At 41.5% G+C, this 19,996-nt stretch overlaps 3 long non-coding RNA genes across 3 annotated transcripts in view; 1 reads left to right on the top strand and 2 right to left on the bottom strand.

The window, feature by feature from the left end:
- LOC149985241 (uncharacterized) overlaps window positions 1–19,996 on the top strand; it is a 1,026,866-nt gene that overhangs the window by 125,946 nt on the left and 880,924 nt on the right. The window lies entirely within an intron of this gene.
- Window positions 1–19,996, bottom strand: part of LOC149985243 (uncharacterized) — a 414,418-nt gene that overhangs the window by 256,915 nt on the left and 137,507 nt on the right. The window lies entirely within an intron of this gene.
- LOC149985244 (uncharacterized) lies at window positions 1,647–19,325 on the bottom strand. The gene is made up of 2 exons (XR_016488532.1): window positions 19,211–19,325; window positions 1,647–2,306 (listed from the first exon to the last, which is right to left on the bottom strand). It is a non-coding gene; the product is annotated as an uncharacterized LOC149985244 (long non-coding RNA).

The raw sequence follows: 19,996 nt of genomic DNA, 5'->3' as shown, positions 1-19,996 counted from the left end.
TACATTTTGATTAAAAATGTTTTTTTTATGTTCAAACGGCTTTCCTGCGAAGTTGAGACTTGTGACATACACCTAGTTTCCTGAATCGGGTCACATATTAGTCTTTCACAGTCAGGCCAACCCAAGCTGTACTGTGCAAGTAGGTGAACAGAAGTCCAACTGTACTATTGAAACAGGTAGATGAGGCTGTCAAATGAGTAAAACATTCACAGGTACAAAATGCTCTCAAAGTCACACATTTTAAAATGAAAAACAACCAAATTGAATGTTCTAAATCCATAACAATGCTTATCTACAGCAGGAGACCACTTTTGAGGTCTGGTAAAAATATAATCAATTGTGATTTTTAAATATAGTTACCCTTTCATTCAAGTGCACAGGGACCTAGCACTGTTGTTTGGTTAGCAGTGTTTCTGTAGCACATGAGATGGTGTTTGCAAAACAAATGGCCAACGGATTGATGTAAATTATCATGATATCATTCTGAAAGGTAAGCAAAGGCTACTTTATAACTCAATTGTGCACCGGGGCCTCTCACTCCTCTTTCTATTCTGGTTAGGGCCTGTTTGCACTGTTCTGTGAAGGGAGTAGCACACAGCGTTGTACAAGAACTTCAGTTTCTTGGTAATTTCTCACATGTGATTGCCTTCATTTCTCAGAACAAGAATAGACTGACGAGTTTCATGAGATTTTTTTCCAGACATTTTGAGCCTATAATCGAACCCACAAATGTAGATGTTCCAGATACTCAACTAGTCTAAAGATGAACAGTTTTATTGCTTCTTTAATAAAGCAGAACACAGTTTTCAGCTGTGCTAACATAATTGCAAAAGGGGTTTCTAATGATCAATTAGCCTTTTAAAATGATAAGCTTGGATTAGCTAACACAACGTGCCATTGGAACACAGGAGTGATGGTTGTTTTAATAAATAATGCTGTTACATTTGATTTAAAAAAAATGTAAATGACATTTTAGTCATTTAGCAAACACTGTTAACGCTAGGCTACCTGCTATCTGTTTTAACTGCTGAATGTCGCATTTACTGTGTTACAAAAGTTATATTGAATTGTGTTTGTTTGTCAACGAAACCGAATGTCACGACTTCGGCCGAAGTTGGTCCCTCTCCTTCTTCAGGCGGTGTTCGGCGGTCAATGCCACCGGCTTTCTAGACACCACCGATCTATGTTTAATTTTAAATTTTTTTTGTCTTGATCATACAAACCTGGTTTCCATTCCATTAATTATATACTCTGTTCTTATTTTGGAGTACATTTTGGATGATTACTCAGAACTGTGTCCTGCGCCTGACTCTGCATTTTTACATTTCACCAACGTCCTCACACCGAAAATATATACATTTGAAGGAGATGTATCCTTGGATTGTTCCTTCTGTGCAACTGAGTCTGGCATTAATTCCAATTTGTCTATAAATGAAAGTGTGATAGATATGTTTAATTCAAGTCTTCATTTCAACCAAAATCTAAGTTAATTAATCGGACTAAATTAAATCAAACTTTAAATGCACTTTAAATACAGTTTGATGGGACTTCATCATATTCTTTAACTTTGGTTGAAATGGAGACTATATCTTTAAATACCTTGTAGATTCCATTTGAAATAACCAAAGTTTGAAACACTAGGCCTATATGAATGATCTATATTTAGTTTAATCCTGAATTGAATTTAAACAATAGCTGTTGATGAATTCCCAATTGCTGTTTGCCTAAATAGATCATTGATGATATCAATGAAATGTATTTATAAAGCCCTTTTTACATAAGCAGATGTCACAAACCCAGCCTAAAACCACAAACAGCAAGCATTGCTGATGTAGAAGCACGGTGGCTAGAAAAACCTCCCTAGAAAGGCAGGAACCTAGGAAGAAATCTATAAAGGAACCAGGTCTGAGGGGTGGCCAGTCCTCTTCTGGCTGTGCCAGGTGGAGATTACAAGATTAAATGGCCATTTAACCTTAAGATTGTTCTTCAAGAGTTCAAACGTTCATAGATGACCAGCAGGGTCAAATAATAATCACAGTGGTTGTAGAGGGTACCACAGGAGTAAATGTCAGCTGTCTTCCCATAGCAGAGCATTCAGAGGTCGAGACAGCAGGTGTGGTAGAGAGAGAGAGTCGATAAACGGCATGTCCGGGACAAGGTAGCACCCTGACCCGGTGAACAGATCAGGGTTCCCTAGCCGCAGGCAGAACAGTTGAAACTGGAGCAGCAGCATGACCAGGTGGACTGGGGACAGCCAGGAGTCATCAGGCCAGGTATTCCTGAGGCATGATCCTAGGCCTCAGGTCCTCCGGGAGGGAAGGGAGAAAGTGAAAGAGAGAGAAAATTAGAGGGAGCATACTTAATAAATTCACACAGAACACCAGATAAGACAGGATAATTACATCAGATATAGCAGATATAACAGACTGACCCTAGCCCCCCGGCACATAGACTATTGCAGCATAGATACTGGAGACTAAAACCGGGGTGGGTCAGGGGGCACTGTAGGCCTGTCTAACAGATATCAACAGAACACCAACTTACTACCCTGAGACAAGGCTGAGTATAGCCCACAAGAACTCAACCACTACACGAGCCTGAGGAGGCGCAAAACCAGACTGGAAGATCACGTCTGTGAATCAACCCACTCAAGTGACGCACCCCTCCTAGGGACGGCATGGAAGAGCACTAGTAAGCCAGTGACTCAGCCCCCGTAATAGCATCAGAGGCAGAGAATCCCAGTTGAGAGAGGGGAGCCGGCCAGGCATAGACATCAAGGGCAGTTCGTCACTCCAGTGCCTTGCCATTCACCTTAACACCCATGGGCCAGACGTCATTCAATCATAGGACCTACTGAAGAGATGAGTCTTCAGTAAAGACTTAAAGGTTGAGAACGAGTCTGCGTCTCTCACATGGATGGGCAGACCATTCTATAAAAATGGAGCTCTATAGGAAAAACCCCTACCTCCATTCTAGGGACAAAAAGGAGGCCTGCGTCTTGTGACTGTAGCATACGTGTATGTACAGTATGTATGGCAGGACCAAATCAGAAAGATAGGTAGGAGCAAGCCCATGTAATGCTTTGTTGGTTAGCTGTAAAACCTTAAAATCATCCCGAGCCTTAACAGGAAGCCAATTCAGAGAGGCTAGCACTGAGCACTGAGTAATATGATAAAATTATTTGGTTCTAGGCAGGATTCTAGCAGCCATGTTTAGCACTAACTGAAGTTTATTTAGTGCTTTATCCTGGTCGCCAGAGAGTAGAGCATTGCAGTAGTGTAATCTAGAAGTGACAAAAGCATAGATTAGCAGTTCTGCATCATTTTTGGACAAAAAGTTTCAGATTTTTGCAATTTTACGAAGATGGAAAAAAAGCGGTCCTTGAAATATTCTTGATATGTTTGTCAAAAGAGAGATCAGGGTCCAGAGTAACTCCAAGGTCTTTCACAGTTTTATTTGAGACGACTGTACAACCATCAAGATGAATTGTCAGGTCCAACAGCAGATCTCTTTGTTTCTTGGGACCTCAGAGTTTAAAGTAAAACATTTGCCACCATCCACTTCCTTATGTCTGAAACACAGGATTCGAGGGTAGGCAATTTTGGTGCTTCACCATGTTTCATCAAAATGTACAGCTGTGTATCTTCAGCATAGCAGTGAAATTTGACATTGTGTTTCCGGATGACATCAACCAAGAGGTAGAATATATAATGAAAATGATAGTGGTCCCGAAACAGAACCTTGAGGAACGCCTGAACTTACAATTGATTTGTCAGAGGACAACCCATCTATAGAGACGAACTGATATCTTTCTGACAGATAAGATCGAAACCAGGCAAGAACTTGTCCGTGTAGACCATTTAGGGTTCCTAATCTCTCCAAAAGAATGTGGTGATCAATGGTGTCAAAAGCAGCACTAAGATCTAGGAGAATGAGGACAGATGCAAAGCCTTGGTCTGGCGCCATTAAAAGGTCATTTACAACCTTCACGAGTGCAGTCTCAGCGCTACGTTGGGGTCTAAAACCAGACTGAAGCATTTCGTATCTATTCTTTTTCTTCAGGAATGCAGTGAGCTCCTGCGCAACAGCTTGTTTGAAAACATTTGGAAAGGGATGGGAGATTCGATATAGGCCAATAGCTGTTTACATTTTCCAGGTCAAGGTTTGGCTTTTTCAAGAGAGGCATTATAACTGCCTCTTTTAGTGAATTTGGTAGACATTGTATAGGGAGACATTTATTATGTTCAACATAGAAGGTCCAAGCACAGGAAGTAGCTTTTTCAGTAGTTTAGTTGGAATAGGGTCCAGTATGCAGTGTGGTGGTTTAGAGGCTACTATTTTCATGAATGTATCAAGAGATATAGGATTAAAGAACTTGGGCGTGTCCATTGATCCTAGGTCTTGGCAGTTCTGTGCCGATCCAGGACACCTGAGCTTTGGAGAAATACCCAGATTCAAAGTGGAGTCCGTACATTTCTTTCATGATCTTTCCATGATCTTTTCATCAAAAAAAGTGAAAGTTATCCTTTCTTTTTGAATTCTGCTTTTTACTTAGCTTCGCGACAGTGTCAAACATTTAATTTGGATTGTTCTTATTCTCCTCAATTAGGTTGGAAAAATAGGATGATCGAGCAGCATCACACGGAACTGTCTTTCCAAGCTAGTCGGAAGACTTCCAGTTTGGTGGAGCGCCATTTCCGTTCCAATTTTCTGTAAGCTTACTTCAGGGCTCGGGTATTTTCTGTATACCAGGGAGAACATTTCTTGTGACAAATGTTTTTTGTTTTTAGGGGTGCGACTGCATCTAGGGTATTAAGCAAGGTTAAATTAAGATCCTCAATTAAGAGGTTAACCAGTTTTTGTACTCTGACGTCCTTGGGTCGGTGGAGGGAGTCTGGAAGGGCATCTAGGAATCTTTGGGTTGTTCGAGAATTCATAGCATGGTTTTTGATAATCCTTGGTTGGGGTCTGAGCAGATTCTTTGTTGAGATTGAAAACTTAATGAAATGGTAGTCCAATAGTCCAGGATTTTGAGGGAAAACATTTAGATCTACAATATTTATTCCATGGGACTAAACTTGATCCAGGGTATGACTATGGTAATGAGTAGGACCGGAGGCATGTTGGACTAAGCCCATTCAGTCGATGATGGCTCTAAAAGCCGTTTGTGGTAGGTCTACAACATTTTCCATGTGAATATTAAAGTCACCTAAAATGTGAATATTATCTGCCATGACTACAAGGTCAGATAGGAATTTACAGAACTCCATGAGGAATGCTGTATACGGCCCAGGGGGCCTGTAAGCAGTAGCTATAAAAAGTGAATGAGTATCCTGCATAGATTTCATGACTAGAAGCTCAAAAGACAAAAACAGTATTTTTTTTGTCAATTAAAATTTTCTGTCATAAATGTTAGCAAAACCTCTTTTGCAGGAGGCACAGGATATATGGTCACTAGTGTAACCAGGAGCAGAGGCCTCATTTAACACATTAAATTCATCAGGCTTGAGCCATGTTTCAGACAGGCAAATCACACCAAGATCATTATGATCAGTGATTAGTTTATTGACTATGACTGCCTTGGAAGTGAGGGATCTAACATTAAGTAACTCTATTTTGAGTTGTGAAATATCACAATTTCTTTCAATAATGACAGGAATAGAGGAGGTCTTTATTCCAGTGAGATTGCTAAAGTGAACACCGCCATGTTTTGTTTTGCTCAACGTAGATCGAGGCTCAGACACATTCTCAATGGGGATAGCTGAGCTGACTACACTGACTGTGCTAGTGGCAGACTCCACTAAGCTGGCAGGCTGGCTAACAGCCTGCTGCCTGGCTTGCACCCTATCTCATTGTGGAGCTAGAGGAGTTAGATCCCTGTCTATGATCATAGATAAGTTGAGAGAAGCCCTCCAGCTAGGATGGAGTCCGTCACCCCTCAGCAGGCCATCCTTGGTCCTGTTTGTGGGTGAGTCCCAGGAAGAGGGCCAATTATCTACAAATTATATATTTTGGGGCAGAAAACAGTTTTCAATCAGCGATTGAGTTGTGAGACTGCTGTAGAGCTTATCACTCCCCCTAACTGGGAGGGGGCCAGAGACAATTACTCGATGACGACATCTTTGTAGCTGATTTTTCGCTGAAGCTATCATCCTAACATCTTTGGTGCCGACGTGAATAACAATATCGCTATACTCTCTACGCTCACCAGTTTTAACCTTAGCCAGCACCATCTTCAATGTTGATTTAACCAGTTTGTGCACACACAAATGTTCCTATATGTGCCTGTGTGTGTGTGTTTCCATGCTACACATTTCCATGTTTATCCGTTGAGGCTAAAGAAATCTGTTCAGTCATAGCTGTCACTCAGGGGCAACATTTAAAATGAGAGAAAGACAATAGAAAATGATTTCTTTAATATATTTTAGATTAAGGGTTAGTCAGTGTGAAACATCACATATTTTACTTCCTATGTAGCGCTCTGGGGGAACAGACTAAATCTGATGTGCTAGCTGTCACCTAAACAAATGGATGGGAGGGAGGACTAACCTCCCCCTGTTATTGAGGGCCCTCTTCTACGAGACGGAGTGCCAGGGTGATAATGATCAAATCAACTCACACAAGATGAGCATGGTTTTAAAATGAAACAAGTCCATCAGAAAACACAATAACGTAAACAGAGGGGAAAACATTCCGGTATTAAAACTGACAGCCGTGTACAAAGTCAATTCTCAACTATAGTGTATGTACATTTACAGGGAAGTATAATGAACATTTTGTTTGGGGTGTTAATGCAAATTTTTGCTCATCCAAGTGTGTCGCAATTTCATGGTGGTATTAAAGTTACACTATCAGGCAATGATTTACCCGAACACACTAAAGGTGAGCCTTAGATTAACACATTATTGTGCCTTGCATCATCAAATACATATAGCTAGCTTGAAATATTATGGTAAGGTATGCAATTGTTGTGAAGCACATGACCAAGTGCCATTGTGGCACCATCTCTGCAGTTGAATGGATCACTATGATATCGTGATGCCGCAGTAACTTTTCCCTATAGACATATGATTGAAAATACAGTAGCTTCTGGCTACCAGAAAAAAATCCATGATGAGGATGGTTGTGTTTATCGTCTTGCTGTCATTGCCTCCCCACTGACACGCACATACACACACAAAATACGCTTTATCTTTCCTCCTTTTGAGAATAATTACTTTTCAAGCATCACTTTTGCGAGAAAACAGGTTGATGAACCTGAAAGGATCAATATTATCCTAGTACCTAAGCAGAGTGTGATGGACTAAACGCTCCTATTTGTAACCTTTTTACAATGCCCCTAATGTCTGCCTTGGAAGATCACCTTATTGATCCAATGAAAGGGCTGGGGAGGCACAGTAATTCTGTTTCCCCACATGAGGGATCTGCAATTTTCCCCTAAATGGGAAAGGTCTGTGGGATCAAGGCACAATGGGGTATAAACACACGGCTGCAGAGAAAAACCATGCTATCAGCAGTGCCAAAGGGAAAACTGTACAGGCTATCCATTCTAAAAACACTGGCTTCTCTGCTGGAAGCTATCACAGGTGCAAATGAACCATTGATCTTTATGAGAACTGGCTTGTTTGCCAAAGGGGACCTGCAGATGCTTGATGTTCTACAGCAGTGAGAACAGAGAGATGCTACTCCATCCATATCCAGTGTGTTTCAGTGTGTGTGCATCAATAGCACTGAAGAGGCAGTAGCGGAGCTCTAATCCGTGCTCTAATCCATCTTCTGAACCACCACGCAGCCAGCATATCAAACAGGCCACCCCAGAGAGAGGGGGGGGGGACGGCAAAGCTAGCACATTTGGCTCCTTGGAAGTTGTGGGATAGCATGCTTTTGGTTTCACATTGGTTCTGGGAACGAAGCCATACATTTCCTGACCGGTGAAACTGCATTATTTAAAATAAAAAAAATGTATGTTCTGAGAATGGAAGTGAACATTTTGCCTGTTCTGGGAATGTTTATTTTTAGGTTCCAGAGCCGTTCTGAGAACGTTTTACTATTGTTGCCTGAAAGTTTTTCTGTGAGGTTTTATTAAACTTTTGAGAACAGAAATAAGTTATTTTAATGTATTTAAATAACATTCTGAGAACATGTTTCAATAATAACATGCTTCACGCAAACACATATTTATTGTTTATGGTGGCACGTCGTCAGTGAGATTCAAACCTATGACCTGATCTTTATCTATGGAATTAGTCCACTGCACTACAAGGATGATCTAACCTGCTATGTTATTTTTTTACTCATTCAAAGCTGTTCGTTTTAGTCTATTCAAACAGACCCCATTTCAAAGGAAACAAGCACTCATTAAGATCAAGTGTGACTAATTAGATTGCTCGGCCAACACACCTGAACACACTTAGAGGATAAAGAGAGTTTGTTGATGCTGAGAACGGAATGTTTTTAAATAACATTCTTAGAACGTTATGTTGAAGTACTGGAATTCCCCCAGAATAATGTTGTTTCTTAATGTCTTCTGAACATTCTGAGAACATTACCATAAATAGCACCATGAGAAAACATGCAGAAAATGTTATACTGAAGTACTAAAATTCCCAAAGAAGAACATTGTTTCTTAACGTTCTCTGAACATTCTGAGAATATTACTTGATACAGAACAATGAGAAAATTTTATGCGGAAGTACTGACAATTCCCACCTAAGAAACAGATGCTTCACAGAACGTTATGTGCTAGCTGGGTAACCTGCACCATTCCAAGAATGTTGTGTGAAGGTTGTATGCAAAACAAGAGAAAGACAGAGACAGAAGGTGAGGAGGGAGATATACAGTAGAGTGGGAGAGAGTGGGAAAAGCTCGACGGGGGTCTGGTCTGGCCGATGCGGGTGGAAAAAATGTCTCACTCCACTACTTTTATTCATTTGACTCTGATTAGGTCTGACAATGGATCTCTGCCATTATGTGGCTAATAAAAAGAGGCGGGTGGTAGATAGGGCGCAGGGGTAATGGTGTCCCACTCCTCTGTCTAAATAAACTCAGCGGTGACAACCTCTCAAAGGGACATGAAGAGTGACGTGCTCTGAGCATCACCGCCGTGGAGGTATTGTAAACACAACCACAACAGTCCCTCCCCAGCACCATCCCCAAATAACAGAGGTCATGACACAATACACTTGAACCATTACTGATTTAATTGTTTGAGTTGTTTTCTAAACAGACATTTCTCAGGGGACTAAGGAAGTAGATCTAGTTTTGGCCCATGGGAAGGTTGAATCACAGATGCCATGTCACTGAATTTACTTTTGGATGGTCCTTATTTATTTATCTTTTCACTCTCTGAGGCTGTAGCCTTCACTGTAGCCTTCACTACTCCAGTGGGTTCAGGTAAAGCATTAGCCCTTCATGGAGCTGTATGCTTTGAGATAGTGCCTATACCTTCCACAGTCACCCAGAAACTATGGAATAAATTGATTCTGACCTCCGGCCCCCCGAATGAGTTACAGGCTATGTCCTACCTGTGGCTTTACACCTCTAAAAACACTATAGTACTCCAATACTGAGGCTGGTGGGAGGAGCTTTTGGAGAACATGTTCATTGTAATGGCTGGAATGGAATCAATGGAAAGGTATCAAACATATGGAAACCACATTTATTGTTCCATTTATTCCATTCCAGGCATTATAATGAGCCCGTCCGCCTATAGCTACTTCCGGGTCTCTCTCTCTCTCTCTCTCTCTCTCTCTCTCTCTCTCTCTCTCTCTCTCTCTCTCTCTCTCGTATCTACAGTAACACTGTACCACGCCCAAACCACAAATGAAGGTCAGGGGGGAGTTGGCTGTAGAGCTGATAGGTTTACAAATGGCTTTCTTATGTGATGTGTGTTCACTGAACTCCGAGGGCAGCTTTGTTTTTGGAATTTTCTAGGTGATTTTGTTGGGTTTCAGAGTTGTTGTTTTTATAGCTTTCACCCACGGAGAATCTTGTTTGAAAAAAGCCTACCAACGACCCATCTACCAATCTCACGGCACTTCAAGCGTGACAATGTAGTCGATTTACATTAAACCCAAGCAACTGTAAAGTTATTTGTTGTGATAAATATATTTTAGGGATGATGTAGCTGCATTGAATGTCACTCCTAAAGCCCAGTGATTGTGATGGGGAATGGATAGGACTGAGAATGTCACTACACTTTATAAAGAGAAAGACATTCCTTCAAAACAACCTTTCCTGAGGCAGAGATCAGATGTGCCACGTGATACACACACAGACACACACACACTGTATTTTGTGAGCTCCCTATCATGGCCACTGGTTCCTGTTCTTAATTAAATGTGGCTGAGGCAAGGGCCATTGACGCCATTCCAACACAAGAAGTGTTTTCCAGACAACATCAATTACGCCTTTCTATCTTTCTCTGTCTGAGTGGAGTTTTGATTTGAGTTACAATTCTGTGAAACCGCTCCAACACTTTATGGCAACACTAAGAAGAAACAGAAGAAGCAAACAATCACACACCCACCCTTCACAGTGATGCCCACCTCAGTCCCTTCGCTCTGCTCTCACGCAGTTAAACTGGCAGTGAACCACCATGAGGGGCAGTTTGTATTGCTGTCATGCCGAGACCTGCACTTCACAATGTCTGCACTGTCTCTTTCAAGCTTACTCACTCTCTCCCACATGAAATCCACTCCAGCAAGTGCCATATGTGTTGGTTTTAACTAACTTGAACACTCACGGGACTTTGACAGTTGAAAGATGTAATATTCACAGTTGAGCGCTTTGCGGTTGTAACTCTGAGCTGTGCCACGTCGACAAAGAAGACGGCACTGGAATTGAAGCTCCCTGGATGTTCCTGAGTAACAGATATAGCTGTAGGAGAATTGTATACATTTCTGCGAAGAAGACTGGGTCCTGGAAGTCCTGGGTATACATGATCATTTGGACTGAACATCATGACATGACTGCGTTTTGACATAACAAATGTCCCCCATTCCTAATCAATATATTCCTGTAGACTTTCAGTGGTGTACTATTTCACTCAATGTACACATCAGTCACAGTCTGGGAGAAGGGGGGAAATCCTGGGACACCACATGTCATCTGGGAAATATATATCAATATTTATAATAAAAAAATGAAGGACCATGGACATTCCAGCTACATATGCTCAATTTTGTTACCTCTCTTTTCCGATTATTACATTGGATAAGTAGAAATAATACTAGATGTCTTACATTTGACATTTTCTTTTCAAATTATTAAGCCACGCAGAGAAACTGGAAATATTGTCAATTGAGATGCCTGAGTAGAGTATACATTTATACCATTGCTTAATGAAAATATATTTTGATATCTGACTGGAAGCATTTCGCTACAAGCATTTCGCTACACTCGCAATAACATCTGATAACCATGTGTATGTGACCAATAACATTTGATTTGATATTTGACATAATGTTAAGAATGAAAGGTTTTTACAGCCTTGTTGCATCATCAGACAGCCGTCATCATATAGAGTACAAGGAAGAATAGCGAAGTGAGCAAGTGGCAAATACAGCTAGCAACAACACAGTGGAATATAAATCAATAGAAGAGCGTTGAAATCAATCTATGGGTGCTTTTCATGGTCTCCCACAGTGCAGTTTGGCCCATTAGTGCTCCCTGAGAGGGCCCTTGCCACATTCATTGTTTTATCCAGTCTACAGTGATGGAGGAGCTGTAGTCTGTAGTTTTGTTATCCTGGCCACCAAGCAACAACAAGTAATCCTCAGGGGTCTCAATGTAATGAAGCTCATTGATTTGTTCCAGGAGGTTAGCAATAAGATTGAATGAGGTGTTTTGACACTGGCGAAAAAGGGGTGACTGTGGTCAGAGAGGGGCCTGTGGAGGGACTGTAATAGAGAACAGGCATTGTCTCCACTTTCTTCTCTCCTCTGCATTCTCCAGTGAAAAGACGTGACACTGAAATGGTCAGATAGTGTCAGTCAAAGATAGAAAAGGATGGATTACACTTATTTCACACATTGTGTGTGACTGTGACTGTGCCAGTGTTTTTTTTTAAACTGAGAGCAAAGAATAAAATGCAAGATGACATCAAAGACAAAACAAGCCATTCAGAATGATCCCACGATTAGATTTCCAAGTTGAACCCACACTCAGAACAGAATCACCACGACAAAAGATCTGGCCTCTAGTTTCTCAGAATGGCATTGGAGTAATTTTGTTGTGAGCACATTTTCAAAATGTAATTAATCCTAAACCTGGGGGCACTGAACACATTTCCGAACAAGTGTGAAACCCAAACATAACAGTAATAATTATATTCCGTCTAAGTCTAGCCACCTTTCTGTTTGCAAACGTGTATTTAATTAATTCCTCAAATTCCCAAACCAGTGGTAGAGCAGATTGTTTGGGGTGCCTCTTTTTAATTAGCTAGCCTTCGAGCGCAGAGACAGCGTGTTTCAATTAGACACCTAATGAAATTCAATCATCATAAAACAGCGTGACCACTGTGGTGCAGCTTCTCATTCAAACCAATAACAATCAGAGGAACATGTGAGGAACGGTCCATTCATCAGAGCCTGTGGAAACCACATTTGACTGAGTTCCATATATTCCATTCCAGCCATTACAATGAGCCCGTCCTCCTATGGATCCTCCTCTGATGTAGAGAGAGGGAGGCACCTTTTGGGGTATGTTAAGCCCTCTCTCCTCTCCTTGTTGGCAGGGCTGCCTCCCACCGCTAGTTGCTACAGGATGAGAGGCTGGTGAGGCCTTGCAATTCACTGGGCTCTCCTGAGAAGAGCAATTAAAGGATGATTTGTCTGGCTGTGTGACACCAATATCAAAGTGCCTATATTAACCACGGGATACTCAGGACACTGGGTTGAGTCCTGCAGACTTATTTAGCTGGACTAGAGAGATGCTCTCTAGCTAGTCTTGGAAACCCAGACCTAGGAGCAGAAGCACAAGATCTGGGGTGGATGTCAGATTCTCTTGGAAATGTTAAAAAGGGACAAATAAATGTTCCCAACAAATCACGAGTTTGGGTAGGCGGGGCTGGAAATGTGAGTGGGAATTGTGCTTGTTTAGCTAGGGCAACAAGCGGATAAAGCAGTGACATCGCCGGTGATGCGCGTCCCATCTCCAACTCTTCCTCTCTGTCACAACTGATGCCTGAACTTCTACTGACGTGTACGTTGAAACATTGGTACATTATGGAAGGCAACCTGTCTGTCTAGTGAGACTATACTCTCTAGTTGTAGGCTACTCCTCTATGTTGCTAACATGAGTCGATGTTATCCATATCACAAGGAAAACATATTAATGTAACCAAATTACTTGTTCAAGAATCAAATATAGTTGCATACAGTATATTCCATCCATTTCACATCCTCTTCATGGTGCCAGGTTAAGCAATAACATAGCATTGATTCAGTTTCTTGAGGTTTAGAGAAAAAGTGTTGTAAGTGAGGAGAGAGAGAGAGAGAGGGAGAGAAAAAAAGAGATATCAGAAAAAATCAGAGATAGAGATCAAGTAAGGCAAGGCAAGTCAGCAGTGGGCCATCTTCCAGTGAGATGGAATCACTTCAGTAGAAACAGTGACTTTTCCTGAGCAGGGAGGTGGAACTCAGGATAATGTGGCTCGAGACGGGTCAGTCCCAATTCACAGATGGTAAATTGTGTGGAAGGCATTGATTAATGGGGAAGACAACTCGTTATGGCCTACAGTGTCACCCTCCCCTTGCCTCCTCCATTCTAAACCCCCTCTCCCACCACCCCCTCACCCTCAGCACTGCAATCAGGCCAGCGGCTAAAATAACAATTCAACAATTGATCTCAACCCACAATTAATGGCTCCTCTCCAATGTAATTTGTGAACAGGCATTAGCTCTAAAGTGATAGACGGAGGGTAGATGAGAAAGAGCAAGGGAGGGATTTCTCTCTCGCAGACAGCACACAAATTAATAATGATAATATGCTGCAATAATTTGTTATTATATAGTGTGCAGTTGGCATAGGTGCTCTCAGATTGGCTGTGTGGACAGATGGGCTGTGTGGACAGATGGGCTGTGTGGACTATGAGGTGAGACACAGAAGTAGACAGAAAAACACAACCTTTTGATACAGGTCACCAAAGTGACTGCAAGCCTCAAAACCATCATGCTATTAGCAAATTAGAGTTGTTAAAAGTAAAAAAGAAAAGAAAATTACTGATGATAGAAAATAATTTTGGAAGAATGCATTATTCTGTTTGAGTATAAGTATTGCCAATTAGCAGACTATAATCAAGATTGTAATATCATTTATTTAACACATGGCTGAACAGTATATATACGTGTTGCATCAAAGCTAGAGAAAATAGGAAACAAAGAGGGAAAGGGAAAGAGGCAGAGAGAGCGAGCGAGAGAGGGGAAGAGAGGGGAAGGCACTGAGGTGTCACATAGGAGAGATCCTCCTCCATTATCAGTGAGGTTCCACAGTCAGACGGATGGTTTAATCTGGGCAGAGCAGGGGACATGTTTTACAGTTTTACAGAGATGGTGCATCCTCGACAGAGGCCTGTGATGAAGGGAAGGGGTGAGAAGTAAGTAAGACATGCTCTGAGATAGATTCCATTCAATATTAATCAAACCTCCAATCAATTTTCAATAACTCCTGCTTCATCCCTGTCATCTACTGCCAGTCGCTCAGTCCAGAGAAATGGTTTTCGGGAACACAGGCAATGCTCCCTCCTTCAACGCTGTGGCAATATTACATTATCTATGACGACTTGAGTAGGTATTACTGTCTAAATATCAATTCCTGTCCAGCACTCCCACACTTTTAGGCAACAGATGACATAAGTCATGGGCTCTGTCACCTGTGACTAGCCTTCCATGTCCGCGTGGAGGGACAGAAGACGACTCATTCAAAGGGGAAAATGTCAGAAGGTGACTATTTATCATGGCTGGTCACTCTGTGTGAAGCTGGGCCTCTGGAGGTGTTATTTTTTCCAGAAACAATATCAGACAGTACACCATTCTGAAAAAAGCAGAGGAAGTTTGGATCTAAAGAAGATGACTGGACAGTTTTCTGTGGTATGGATGAAAATGTTTTCACCAGATTTTATACACAGCTTTTAGGCACACTCCTCAATACAAACACAAGGCAATTGTTAGGCAGAACATTTGATTAAAAAAAATCACAAGAAGTACATTTACAACATTTGTGATGATGGATTGTGACTTTATAACAAAGCCATCAAAGTTGTATGACTCAAGCCTCTCTGCTTGCTATACACTCATCCCCATAGCTTCTAACAAGCTAGCCAAAAGGAGAAGTGATGGAGGAGGCCCATTTATCTGCTGCAAACACAACCTAGAGCACAAAAAACATGGCATCAGTCCAACAAGAACAAAAGGGCAGTTTGAGACAGAGACAAGCATAAGACTGCACTGGATCAACACGTTCTGCAACTGGAATCATTAAGACATATGTTCATGCAATGACTCTTGACTTTGACACAACTCATGCAACCCATTTTCTTCAGCTGGATGCCTGTTTCATTGACTTCACCACCCCTCTGTGTATTCCTATTAACGTTGCATTGTCTATCTATTCTCCTTGGTTCGGCCCAGTATTACCTCTGTACACACAGTTATAGGCTACTGCTGTACTCTAAAACACCCCTTAATGTTGGGCATGCCTGCCTGACTGTAACATCATGCATGGCTGCCATTGCAAAGCCTCAGTGGCCTTCTGTCAAGGCGGGCACCATTGGGCTGTACAGGACTCTGGTTCAGCCTCTCTCTCTTCTTTATTGGATTATTTTATCACTCTTCTCACTAGCTGTGACAGGTATGGCCGTGATCGAGTATGGCTTGTTTTTGCTGCATCCTCCGCAAACGTTGACACCTGATTTCATTGACGGAGATGGGATTTAAAAGGCGGGGGACACGGGTTGCCAAACCCTCTTCTCCACTGCAGTTAATATATAGTACCTGAGTTGGCTGTAAGCTGCCAGGGAAAAGGTTGGGATTGCAGAGACTGGGGACTGCATTGTATATACATGCCCTTACACACACACACACACACACACACACACACACACACACACACACACACACACACACACACACACACACACACACACACACACACACACACACACACACACACACACACACACACACACTGCCCCATCGATGTAGTTTTTTTAAGTTTCAGATTTCAATACTTGCATTCAGCTTGAATATTTATAGCTTCTTAGAAGTGTTGCTTTCAACATACATGGCCAACATATATTGGGGCGGCAGGTAGGCTAGTGGTTAACGCATTGGAACAGTAAGAGGATAGTTGCTAGATCGAATCCCTGCGCTGACAAGGTAAAAATCTGTCATTCTTCCCGTGAGTAAGGCAGTTAACCCTGAAGACGTGGCAGCCGTCCTGCACCTCTCGGATTCAGAGGAGTTGGGTTAAATGTGGGAGACACATTTCAGTAGAATACATTCAGTTGGACAGCTAACTAGGTATCTCCCTTTATTCTTACCCTGTTTCACAGAGCTCAAATACATATTCAGGACCCTAGCACTGGAGGATGACATCACTGAAATGAATGTAGGGTAATTAGTATATCTCTTTACGATACCCAATCCTCTCCTGCACCAAATTTGGTAATAAGTGTAGCCTTGGAATCACTAATATGTTAAGGAATTTTCTTCACATTTAACCCAATGGTGTACCTACAGTATCTCCTAATATGATTAGGGGCTAATTTGTGTAGTAGACACAGCAGTGGAACAACAGAAGAGCAAGACAAGGCAAGGCGCTGGCCGTGTGGTAATGAGAGCTGTTTTATTACAAATCCCCCTGAGTAGAAAAGCACATCCTAAAGATACCCTTGCTGTGGAGGTGGAGGTGCACTCTCAGCTTAATGCTGCTGTGGGTTTTATCTGTTGGAGTAATCCATGTTATGCTATCTGTTTTTGTGCCTGCCTCTCTCTTTCTCTCTCAATGTCCCCACTCTCTCTCTCCTGCTTAATCTGAGTACATTTCTGAGAATTCAGCAGTCAGTCAAACTCAGGGTTTAAATGATTTAAAATGATTGAAAATGTGAGTTAATGTGAAGAACTGAGTAACTGTTTTATATACTCAAGGGCTTGCTTTGAATCAGTTCAATCACCTTGATTTCACTGGTTCAGCCATCATTATGAATCTGGTGGGATGGAGGGATGAAGGGATGAATGGATGGAGTGAGTGGAAACCTAAGGACCGAATTCCTGTAAATAAATAGGAAAGACTATCTGAATTAACAGGCATGAACAATGAGTCAGATAAAACTGAGTTTGCTATTGAGATTAGAGGACACAAAAAAACGAATAGACAAGGTGTGCTTACACCAATCAGATTGATGAATGGACAATGAATCCTCACCCTCTCTCTTTAAGTTTACTTATTTATTTATTTCATTATGAATTCATTTCCAAACTTGTTTATTTTTTTCTACTTGACAGGCTGAGCCAGTGTGCTGGGTCATCATCACTTTAGAGTTTGGCTCATATGTGATTGGCTGAGACACAAAAGTGACTCCACAGCCTACTGTGTATACAAAAGCAGACTACAAAGCTAGACTAACACCTTTTACAGATTCCTGTAAGAACTTAGGACTACTTAAAGTTCACAACTTGAGGATGCTTTGTCAAAAGGCATTGAATACCCCTGCTGGAGTGGATGTTAAACAAGAACAAAGAAATCCCTCCCGTCTTTGCATAGCCACTTCGATGGTAACAATGACACTAGGCCAGGCACTATGTCCTGATACATTGATGAAGATGTTTAAGGTCCATAGTACTCCTTGGTTGTCTATATTGTCATTTTTATTTTATATGAGGCTCTGTTTTCATTGCATGTCTGTCGATACACAATGTGTCATTCCTTCCCCAAGTTCATGTTCATCTCCGAATCATAAAATACAAAAATTGGGGTAATATAAAGTTCTGCACCAGACCTTGGCCACTGTAGAGAGGTTCACACAGTGTGAGATTGTAAAGTCAGCCCATCTCCCAATGTGCTCCTTGTGTCAAATCCATTCCATTATAAACATTTCGGCATGACTACGTCAGCGCAGTGAATTTTTTTATTTATTATTTTGGCCATTGGAGAAAAAAAATACCTGATTTACTGCACTGAAAGTAAACTTGATACACAGAAGAAAGTGGAGTGCTAGGAGATATAAATATGCTTAACATGACATATATTTGCATTTATGTTGGTAGAACAAAAGTTGTTTCAAATCTATAGACAATAATTTCCAGCTTTCCTCATCATTGATTAATTGCGAACGTGGTTGTCAGATTGTGACCAACTGACCTATTTTCAGATGAACAGACAGTCTAGGCTTCTGTAGATGGATCAATGTATTCATCTCTCAAACCAAATCAAAGCCTACAGTGATGATGCATGTACCTAAAATGTATAATACACAGGTTTGAACATAGTATTGTGAAGAGCAGTGGGGTGGCTGCTCTCTCTCTCTTTCTCTCTCTCTCTGTTTCTCTCTCATACACACATGCACACTAAAGTAAAAAAACGTTAGAGTTATGGAGAAAAAAAGTTATCAGCACCAGATTGAATTCTGAGCCCCACCATGGCACTTTTCACTGCGCCATTACACATTGCCTTCCTTTATGCTCTCCTGCCATCCATAGGGTAATATCAGCTTGCCCTTTTCAAAGTAATGCACAGGCTTAATGCATTTCATTGACTCCATGCAAGGGTAAATGTTCTCCATCATGCTCTGTCTTCATAGTAATAAATGGGAGCAATGTTTGCTCTGCTTCACTCGCACACCAGGAGTGGAATCTGGGCCTTAATGCAGATAGTAACGCTCTCACTGTACAATTATAACTATTCACCCCAAAAGCATTAAATATTGATCACTGTGTGTTAACTCAGAGCTTGAATGGAATGTAAAAAAAAAATACGAATCACATGCCGGGACTTCACCAATATTCAAGGGAACGGCGATACAGTCTCACATGGAAGCCTGAACAACCGCCAAAGAAACTTCCCCCCGTATCAATTTACATTTTAAATGCTGTGGAGCGAATTGCTCCATTTCATCAATTCAAGCCTCACAAAAACACATCAGCTATTTGCTGTGCAGGGGAGAGGAGATGAGAGGGCATTAAAGCCTGCTAGATGAATAAGCGTGACCTACCACGTTAACTTTGTCCTTGCATGTGGAAAAAGATTGCTCTCCATCTTGTAGCATTTAAAACCCATTTCAGCATCTCTTTCCTGCGAGTGTTAATGGACCTCTTCATAGGCCATCTGTGAGTAGTGAGAGTGGGAGAAAGAGAGAGAGGCAGAGAGGTGGTACCAGTCAATAGCTGCAGAAAACAATGCAACAACTATATGAAATTCAGGCTGTGTCTAGGAAGAGAAGTGTTTGTCCTGCCTGTTAATCATCATTGGGCTGTAAATGGCCACTGTGTTGTTTGAACGATATCTCAGAGAGTAATCTCTCCATGAGGGACATCATCAGATACAAGGTTAATGAGACTTTGATGGAAGCATATGTCTCACACACCGCTATGGTATTACACCATCATAACAGGGACAATGAGTTTATGGCACCGCTCCAGAGACAAACAGAAGCAAAGCACTATTATGAAGACTGCTGAACACAATGTCAATTTAGTTTAGTTCCCACTGTTGACATCTTCAGATTGAAATGCTTCTCTGCAGTGCCCATCAAGTTAGTGTCAACATTACCTTTGTGAATTGGATGTTGAAGCTGTTGACAACAACTGTCAAAAAAAAACAGGGTCACATTCAACGAGAAGCAAACAACAGCAAACAGTTTGAGGGTTTGTGCTAATTTGTGCTTATTCTATACAACCTCAAATAACCAAACGTATACCCACTTGCCACAAACAGACTAGCCATTTTACATAACAGAAGCATGTGAATAATCCAATATCAAAGAGAGTATAGTGAGGGA

This window comes from Oncorhynchus mykiss, chromosome 2, assembly GCF_057628025.1.
Source record: "Oncorhynchus mykiss isolate SJ-2025 chromosome 2, ASM5762802v1, whole genome shotgun sequence".
In the NCBI taxonomy this organism is placed as follows: domain Eukaryota; kingdom Metazoa; phylum Chordata; class Actinopteri; order Salmoniformes; family Salmonidae; genus Oncorhynchus; species Oncorhynchus mykiss.
The sequence above is the reverse complement of the archived record's forward strand: the minus strand, read 5'-3'. Positions and strand labels throughout refer to the sequence as shown.